The sequence below is a fragment of the Schistocerca americana genome, chromosome 11, assembly GCF_021461395.2.
Source record: "Schistocerca americana isolate TAMUIC-IGC-003095 chromosome 11, iqSchAmer2.1, whole genome shotgun sequence".
Taxonomy (NCBI): Eukaryota; Metazoa; Arthropoda; class Insecta; order Orthoptera; family Acrididae; genus Schistocerca; species Schistocerca americana.
The window spans coordinates 164,602,067-164,611,559 of NC_060129.1; the positions used below are offsets into that span (position 1 = coordinate 164,602,067).

A 9,493-nucleotide genomic window follows, 5' to 3' on the forward strand; every position below is an offset into this window, starting at 1 on the left:
ACGTCGTTTATCGACAAAAGCCACGCACATGGGATGAACTTCGTGAATCCATCGTACATTCGCGTGCAAATATCCAACTGAACACGTTACAGTCAGTAGTTCGTGCTGCAGTTCGGCGGCATCATTTGCGTGTGGATGTTAATGGTGACCATTTCGAACACCTACAGTGATATCTTCAAGATGGACTTTAAGCTACACTTTCACCAAAAATGAGACAACTCCGTCAATTAGTTTGCAAGACTTGACTTCCTCGAAAAGCAGCTCTCGTAACAAATTTTGCTGAATGATTTTATCATCTCCACGTGATACCTAGGGCTTCATCCAAGCATATTTTGATGAATGATTTTATCTCGACGTAATACCTAGGGCTTCATCCAAGTATGTTTCCTTTTTCTCAGCCGCTTTTCTTCCAAATACACACACACGATGCAATTGTGCTACTAGCGATTGCAGAGCGTAATAACAAGTTGTCGTCCACCATCTTGGAAATATAGTGTTAATTAAATGAAACCCTCAGCTGCCGACAGGTGTTGTTGACATATCTTGATGGGGACTGCTGAAAATGTATGCCCGACAGGGACTCGAACATGGGATCTCCTGCTTACATTGATGGCCTGCGAACCTGCAGGAGTGCTTCTGTAAAGTTTGGAAGGTAGGAGACGAGATACTGGCAGAAGTAAAGCTGCGAGGTCGGGTAGCTCAGTTGGTAGAGCACTTGCCCGCGGAAGGCAAAGGTCCCGAGTTCGAGTCTCGGTCCGGCACACAGTATTAATCTGCCAGGAAGTTTCATATCAGCGCTCACTCCGCTGCAGAGTGAAAAGCTCATTCTGAAATTCGACGAATATTTGTTCATGTTTGGCTCCACGTACACGTTCGACTACCGGCTGCTGCACCAACTCCCAGGGCTCTGGAAACTGTGTAGAGAAAAAAACATACTAACAGAGACTTTCAATTATTAACGACTCGAGTGACACCAAAGGATAACGCTATTGTAAAGTAAAAACACAAACTTTGTACCCCCTACTCTTATTGCATATTTTATGATCAAATTTTTAAAATGAGTATTCAACCCTCAATTAGTTTTAAGACCCATATTTCAACAAAAAAAACCCTCCCTAAATGACGGTCGTTTTCCGTGTACGTCAAAAGAAAAACTTTATGTGTTTTAAATTGGTCGTTAAGAGTGATTAATGTCAATCACTGTAACAGCCACAGACCCCTAACCGGCCCTCATGGAAGGGGGAACGAATTGTACATGGTAACGGGTTGTTGCTGTCGTCTTCAGTCCTCAGACAGGTTTGATGCAGCTCTCCATGCTACTCTATCCTGTGCAAGCTTCTTCATCTCCCAGTACCTACTGCAGCCTACATACTTCTGAATCTGCTTAGTGTATTCATCTCTCGGTCTCCCTCTACGATTTTTACCCTCCACACTGCCCTCCAATACTAAATTGGTGATCCCTTGATGTCTCAGAACATGTCCTACCAACCGGTCCCTTCTTCTCGTCAAGTTGTGCCACAAATTTCTCTTCTCCCCAATGTTATTCAATACCTCCTCATTAGTTATGTGATCTACTCATTAAATATTCAGCATTCTTCTGTAGCACCACATTTCGAAACCTTCTATTCTCTTCTTGTCCAAACTGTTTATCATCCATGTTTCACTTCCATACACGGCTGCACTCCGTACAAATACTTTGAGAATAGACTTCCTGACACTTAAATCTAGCCGCCCGTTGCGGCCGAGCGGTTCTAGGCGCTTCAGCCTGGAACCGCACTGCTGCTACGGTCGCAGGTTAGAAACCGGCCTCTGGCCAGGATGTGTGTGATGTCCTTAGGTTAGTTAGGTTTAAGTAGTTCTAAGTCTAGGAGACTGATGACCTCAGATGTTAAGTCCCATAGTGCTTAGAGCCATTTGAACCATTTTGAACTTAAATCTATACTCGATGCCAACAAATTTCTCTTCTTCAGAAGCTCTTTCCTTTCCATAGCCAGTCTACATTTTATATTCTCCCTACTTCGCTCATCATCATTTATTTTGCTCCCCAAATAGCAAAACTCATTTACTGCTTCAAGTGTCTCATTTCCTAATCTAATTCCCTCAGCATCACCTGATTTAATACGACTAAATTTCATTACCCTCGTTTTACTTTTTTGATGTTCATCATATATCCTCCTTTCGAGACAGTATGCATTCCGTACAGCTGCTCTTTCAGGTCCTTTGCTGTCTCTGACAGAATTACAATGTTATCGGCAAACCTCCACGTTTTATTTCTTCTCCATGGATTTTAATTCCTACTCCAGTTTTTTCGTTTCCTTTACTGATTGCTAGACAACGGCCTTGCCGCGGTGGATACACCGGTTCACGTGAGATCACCGATGTTAAGCGCTGTCGGGCGTGGTCGGCACTTGGATGGGTGACCGTCCAGGACGCCATGCGCTGTTGCCATTTTTGGGGGTGCACTCGGCCTCGTGATGCCAATTGAGGAGCTACTCGACTGAATAGTAGCGACTTCGGTCAAGAATACCATCATAACGATCGGGAGAGCGGTGCTCACCCCACGCCCCTCCTATCCGCATCCTCAATGAGGATGACACGGCGGTCGGATGGTCCCGGTAGGCCACTCGTGGCCTGAAGACGGAGTGCTCTTTAGTGCTTACTGATTGCTAAATACGTATTTCAAATGCATACGAATATGGAACTTAACATACATATTTACAAACCTCTCAAGTTCTGACTACAGATGTTCACTACGTCCTCCATAAGCGACACGAACAATATCACATCGATACTCAAATTCTTCCCATCTCGGGCAAGCACGTCCTTCGTCACTGATGTTATCGCAGTACACATCCGGTTCTTCAACTCTTCCAGGTTCTGTGGGAGTGATGGTACATAAATGTTGTCTGTAACGAAACCCCATAGGAAGAAGTCAGGTGTCAAATCCGGTGACTGTGGAGCTCCTTGACGACCAGATCAACAGTTCGGTAGAGTTTCATTCAGATATTCACGCACTTATCGACTCCAGTGAGCAGATACCCCGTCTTGTTGAAAAACGAAGTCACCTTCGTGGAGCCTCAGAAACAACCAGTTTTGTAACATAGCGAGATACTGTTTCTGTCAAAGAAGAGCCGGCCGCGGTGGTCTAGCGGTTCTAGGCACTCAGTCAGGAACCGCGCGACTGCTACGGTCGCAGGTTCGAATCCTGCCTAGGGCATGGATGTGTGTGATGTCCTTAGGTTCGTTAGGTTTAAGTAGTTCTAAGTTCTAGGGGACTGATGACCACAGATGTTAAGTCCCATAGTGCTCAGAGCCATTTGAACCATTTTTGTCAAAGGAGAATGGGTCGTAAACAGATGATTTGGATATCACACAAAACACATTGACTTCGGGCGAATATCGTACATGTTCAAAGGCTGCATGTGGCTTCTGTAGGCCCCAAATTCGACCACTGTGTTTGTTTACCTGACCACTGACATGGAAACTTGCTTCATCACTGAATATGATGCATTGTGTGAAAGTGTTATCATTGTAAATAGCATCAAGAATCTCGTTACAAAATGCTACACGTTTTCGTTTGTCATCAGGACGCAGACCTTGTAACAGCTATAACTTGTACGGCTTCATAACAAACCGACATCTCAAAACAATTGTTGTTGTTGTAGACAGTTGTAACTCCCGACTGGCGTGACGAGTTGATTTTGAAGAACTACGCTGGAAAGCAGTTTCAATTCGTGAAACATTTTCTTCAGGAACACGAGGGCGGCCAGGACTCTTTCCTTTACATACACATCCTGTATCATCTGCGAATGTTCCACCCATTCGGAGGATTAATTTGGTACCTCAACCTGAAACGTCTTTGCACTGTAATCACGAAATTGCACTTCGCAAACTCGAGAATGCAAAATAATTTCTGCTGCGGAGTAGCCATTTTAAACAAATGACGGTTACCAAGCAAAACAGAAGACAACTGACATCTAGCGGCCATTAATATAAACTAGACTATGTATTCGTTTCTCCAATAGCCGAGCCGAGGCGCAGCGATCGATAGTCTGGACAAAATAATACTTTGTAATACGTATACTCTTTTTGAAACTCCCTGTGTATAGATTGAATAACATCGGGGATAGGCTATAGTCCTGTCTCACTCCCTTCTCAACCACTGCTTCCCTTTCATGCCCCTCGACTCTTATAATTTCCATCTGGTTTCTGTACAGATTGTAAAGAGCCTTTCTCTCCCTGTAACGTCTAAAAATGGTAAAAAAAATTATTGTATGCTACTTCCTTCTCTTTAGCTTACAAGGGGACCCTCCACACTGTAAATCGCGAATTTTGATACGCTTCAAATACGTTGTAGAGGCATTTACCGTGACTTCCTGGCTGTTTTTTTAACGACGGGCCTTGGTTTTTTAGAGAATCGATTTTGAAATTCATTGTGTACTTTCTATAGCCGTAACATTCCATACATCCAGAGCAGATAAGCGTAGTGCAGCGGTGGAGGTCCTGTGTTCGAATCCTGCTCGGGTACATTTTTTTTCTTTCAAAATCGACTAGATCTTTCAATTTTGTTTCAAAGAATAACAAAAAACAGTGTAAGGTTTGCGAAATTATAAAGATATATTCAGTTATTAATTTTTTCAAACATTCATTCCGGTTTTGGTTCGCAGATGAAGTTCCAAATGTTCGTCCAACGGTCGCTTCTTGTATTACCTGAAATCGATCTCCGCCCATTATCGTCCCCTCTCCCGTGAATACCGTTAGCCGTAACGGGAACAGTGTGCGATTTGCAGGGGGGGATGGGGGGATTCCCCCCCCCCCCTCCCCCATCTGCATCAGACCATCCCCTCCTCTGGTTTTAGTTTATGCATCCCAACCTGGGATGTTTATTTCCGGGCACTGGAGTAAAACTTTACATATAATTTAAATTTGTGGAGCCGAACATTGAAAGTTTGTAATACAGGCTTACTGTTAATAGTATTAATATGTTTGCTTATTAATTTTGAAAAAGTGTTATGTAGTAGGTAAGCATTTCAAAACATTTAGAACAAAACGACAAGACGTCGCCCCAGCGTAAACGAGGCTTTAGAGGCAGGTCTGTATTGTATGGTGGATGTAATGTGTTGCGTACGAAACTGAAACCTGCAATCAGATCCAAAGGTCGTGGAAAACTGTGAAGAGGTGTCATCCTACAGCAAGGTGACGCTCGCCCACATTCTGCCAAACGGACAGCCGATGCAATAAAGGAGTTGAGATTCGAGGTGCTGGAACATCCACCATACAGTAAAGACCTGGCTCCAAGCGATTTTCACATGTTTGGACCCTTAACGGAAGCACTACAGGGAAGAAGATTTGAAAGTGATGAAGTGATGAAGACGTTATTGCTGCGGTGCGGTGCGGTGCAACCGATAAACGTATTTTCTGATGAAATAAAAAAACTCGTAAAACGTCGGGAAAACTGCATTGCAGTCCAGGGAGATTACGTAGAAAAATAACGCATGTTTCAGTTTTCTATCATCAGAATAAGTACAGCTTTTCACAAATGTGCCTTTACTTTTTGAATTCCCCTCGTATACCTGTATGTAGATGATTTTGTAAATAAGCTTTACCTATAATGTACTTTTAAAGATATAACAAGGGATGGCTTTTCTGATAGTGCTTACGCGTGAACAGTGAGTTTCGGCATTAACATCTACACTCCTGGAAATGGAAAAAAGAACACATTGACACCGGTGTGTCAGACCCACCATACTTGCTCCGGACACTGCGAGAGGGCTGTACAAGCAATGATCACACGCACGGCACAGCGGACACACCAGGAACCGCGGTGTTGGCCGTCGAATGGCGCTAGCTGCGCAGCATTTGTGCACCGCCGCCGTCAGTGTCAGCCAGTTTGCCGTGGCATACGGAGCTCCATCGCAGTCTTTAACACTGGTAGCATGCCGCGACAGCGTGGACGTGAACCGTATGTGCAGTTGACGGACTTTGAGCGAGGGCGTATGTGGGCATGCGGGAGGCCGGGTGGACGTACCGCCGAATTGCTCAACACGTGGGGCGTGAGGTCTCCACAGTACATCGATGTTGTCGCCAGTGGTCGGCGGAAGGTGCACGTGCCCGTCGACCTGGGACCGGACCGCAGCGACGCACGGATGCCCGCCAAGACCGTAGGATCCTACGCAGTGCCGTAGGGGACCGCACCGCCACTTCCCAGCAAATTAGGGACACTGTTGCTCCTGGGGTATCGGCGAGGACCATTCGCAACCGTCTCCATGAAGCTGGGCTACGGTCCCGCACACCGTTAGGCCGTCTTCCGCTCACGCCCCAACATCGTGCAGCCCGCCTCCAGTGGTGTCGCGACAGGCGTGAATGGAGGGACGAATGGAGACGTGTCGTCTTCAGCGATGAGAGTCGCTTCTGCCTTGGTGCCAGTGATGGTCGTATGCGTGTTTGGCGCCGTGCAGGTGAGCGCCACAATCAGGACTGCATACGACCGAGGCACACAGGGCCAACACCCGGCATCATGGTGTGGGGAGCGATCTCCTACACTGGCCGTACACCACTGGTGTTCGTCGAGGGGACACTGAATAGTGCACGGTACATCCAAACCGTCATCGAACCCATCGTTCTACCATTCCTAGACCGGCAAGGGAACTTGCTGTTCCAACAGGACAATGCACGTCCGCATGTATCCCGTGCCACCCAACGTGCTCTAGAAGGTGTAAGTCAACTACCCTGGCCAGCAAGATCTCCGGATCTGTCCCCCATTGAGCATGTTTGGGACTGGATGAAGCGTCGTCTCACGCGGTCTGCACGTCCAGCACGAACGCTGGTCCAACTGAGGCGCCAGGTGGAAATGGCATGGCAAGCCGTTCCACAGGTCTACATCCAGCATCTCTACGATCGTCTCCATGGGAGAATAGCAGCCTGCATTGCTGCGAAAGGTGGATATACACTGTACTAGTGCCGACATTGTGCATGCTCTGTTGCCTGTGTCTATGTGCCTGTGGTTCTGTCAGTGTGATCATGTGATGTATCTGACCCCAGGAATGTGTCAATAAAGTTTCCCCTTCCTGGGACAATGAATTCACGGTGTTCTTATTTCAGTTTCCAGGAGTGTATTTATAAATAACTGTTTAACCATGGATAACGCCACGGTCCAAGCTAATAACATGTATAATTATACTACCCCCTAAGACACCCCCCCCCCCCCCCACTGGTAAAAGCACAAATCGAACACTGAACGGGAACCCCAGATGCTAGTTGCGGCCAATTAGGATACGCATCTAACTACGGCGTCAGTTGCTCGCAAAGCGTCTCTAGTGCTGTGTGTTGGAAAAATTCTGTGAAATGGAAGAATTAAGTGTTTCTACAGTAGTGCAGCCCGCTTCTCGTGGTCGTGCGGTAGCGTTCTCGCTTCCCACGCCCGGGTTCGATTCCCGGCGGGGTCAGGGATTTTCTCTGCCTCGTGATGGCTGGGTGTTGTGTGCTGTCCTTAGGTTAGTTAGGTTTAATTAGTTCTAAGTTCTAGGGGACTGATGACCATGGATGTTAAGTCCCATAGTGCTCAGAGCCATTTGAGCCATACAGTAGTGCAGCCAGAAGAAGATTCATAAGTAGAGGAGCTGAACGAAGAATCAAAAGGCGAAATCACAAAATGCCATTAAATACGCCAAAAATCTACTTCACGAGCAGGATTCGAACACGGTGCCTACACCGCTTTAGCCATGAACCTTTACCGCTGCGCTACGCTGACTTGCTCCAAGTATGTGTAATGTTACAGGTATAGAAAGTGGGCAATGAACTTCAAAATCGATATTTTCAAAAACCAAGGCCCGTCGCTAAAAAACCGGTTAGCCAGGTAGTCAGGGTTAGTGCCTCTACAACGTATTTGAAGCGCATCAAAATTCGTGATTTAAAGTATGGAAGGTCCCCTTGTTAGCCTCAGGAAGTGGCGTGGGCTGTTACGTAAAGTACTCCACAGTACTTGCGGCTGACTCCCACGCTAGTACGCTGAGCTAGGGACGTCATCACATTACTGCTGAGTGAGAGACGCCAACTTTGTGCTACAAACCCGTCTGGTGGGGCGTGCTAGGGGCTCGGCGAGGTAGCGGCCGCAACAGCAGGTTTGTCTCTCGCCTGCCAGCTTCCTAACCCTCTCCACGTGTCTGCCAATCCTTCCTAATGAGGGCGAAATGCTCTTTCCGTGCCATGTGCGGTTCACTTGTTTTCATGAGCATTGTACCCTTTAGCGGTAGTTTTTGGGAATAAAAGCAATCTTTTCGACGAAACCTGGCATTTATCATGTTACGTGCAGGAAAAACACCCCAGATGCGCACCTGCTACCATCCCGACGTGCGCAGGGCCTTATTGGACTTCTTCCTGTGTATTTTTCTCCCTGTGCTGGCGCATTCTACATCATCTACATCTGCATGGATACTCTGCAAATGACATTTAGTGCCTGGCAGAGGGTTCATCGAACCACCTTCACAATTCTCTATTATTCCAATCTCGTATAGCGCGTAGAAAGAACACCTATATCTTTCCGTACGAGCTCTGTTTCCCTTATTTTATCTTGGTGATCGTTCCTCCCTAAGTAGGTCGTTGTCAACAAAGTATTTTCGCATTCGGAGGAGAAAGTTGGTGATTGGAATTTCGTGAGCAGATTCCGTCGCAACAAAAAACGCCTTTCTTTTAACGATTTCCAGCCCAAATCCTGTACCATTTCTGTGACACTCTCTCCCATATTTCGCGATAACACAAAACGTGCTGCCTTTCTTGGAACTTTTGCGATGTACTCCGTCAGTCCTATCTGGTAAGGATCCCACACCGCGTAGCAGTATTCTAAAAGAGGACGGACAAGCGTACTGTATACAGTCTCCTTAGTAGGTCTGTTACATTTTCTAAGTGTCCTGCCAATAAAACGCAGTCTTTGGTTAGCCTTCCCACAACATTTTCCGTGTGTTCCTTCCAATTTGTTCGTAATTGTAATGCCTAGGTATTTAGTTGAATTCACGGCTTTTAGATTAGATTGATTTATCGTGTAGCCGAAGTTTAACGAGTTCCTCTTAGCACTCATGTGGATGACCTCACACTTTTCGTTATTTAGTGTCAACTGCCACTCTTCGCACCATTTAGATGTTTTTTTCTAAACCTTTTTGCAGTTTGTTTTGATCTTCTGAATTTATTAGTCAATAAACGACAGCTAATCTAATCTTATCTAATCTAGCGTCATCTGCAAACAACCGAAGACGGCTGCTCAGATTGTCTCCCAAATCGTTTATATAGATAAGGAGCAGCAAAGGGCCTATAACAGTACCTCGGGGAACGCCTGAAATGACTTCTGTTTTACTCGATGACTTTCCGTCAATTACTATGAACTGTGACCTCTCAGACATGAAATTGCAAATCTAGTCGCATAACTGAGACGATATTCCATAAGCACACAATTTCACTACAAGCCGCTTGTGTGGTACAGTGTCAAAAGCCTTCCGGAAAT

The 9,493-nt window shown here is 46.1% G+C and overlaps 1 non-coding gene and 1 pseudogene across 1 annotated transcript; both read left to right on the plus strand.

Moving 5' to 3' along the window:
- The first annotated feature begins 688 nt into the window (after window positions 1-688).
- Window positions 689-763, plus strand: Trnap-cgg. The gene has a single exon. It is a non-coding gene; the product is annotated as a tRNA-Pro (tRNA).
- A 1,567-nt stretch (window positions 764-2,330) lies between these two features.
- On the plus strand, window positions 2,331-2,448 carry LOC124554357 (annotated as a pseudogene).
- The last annotated feature ends 7,045 nt before the right edge of the window (window positions 2,449-9,493 follow it).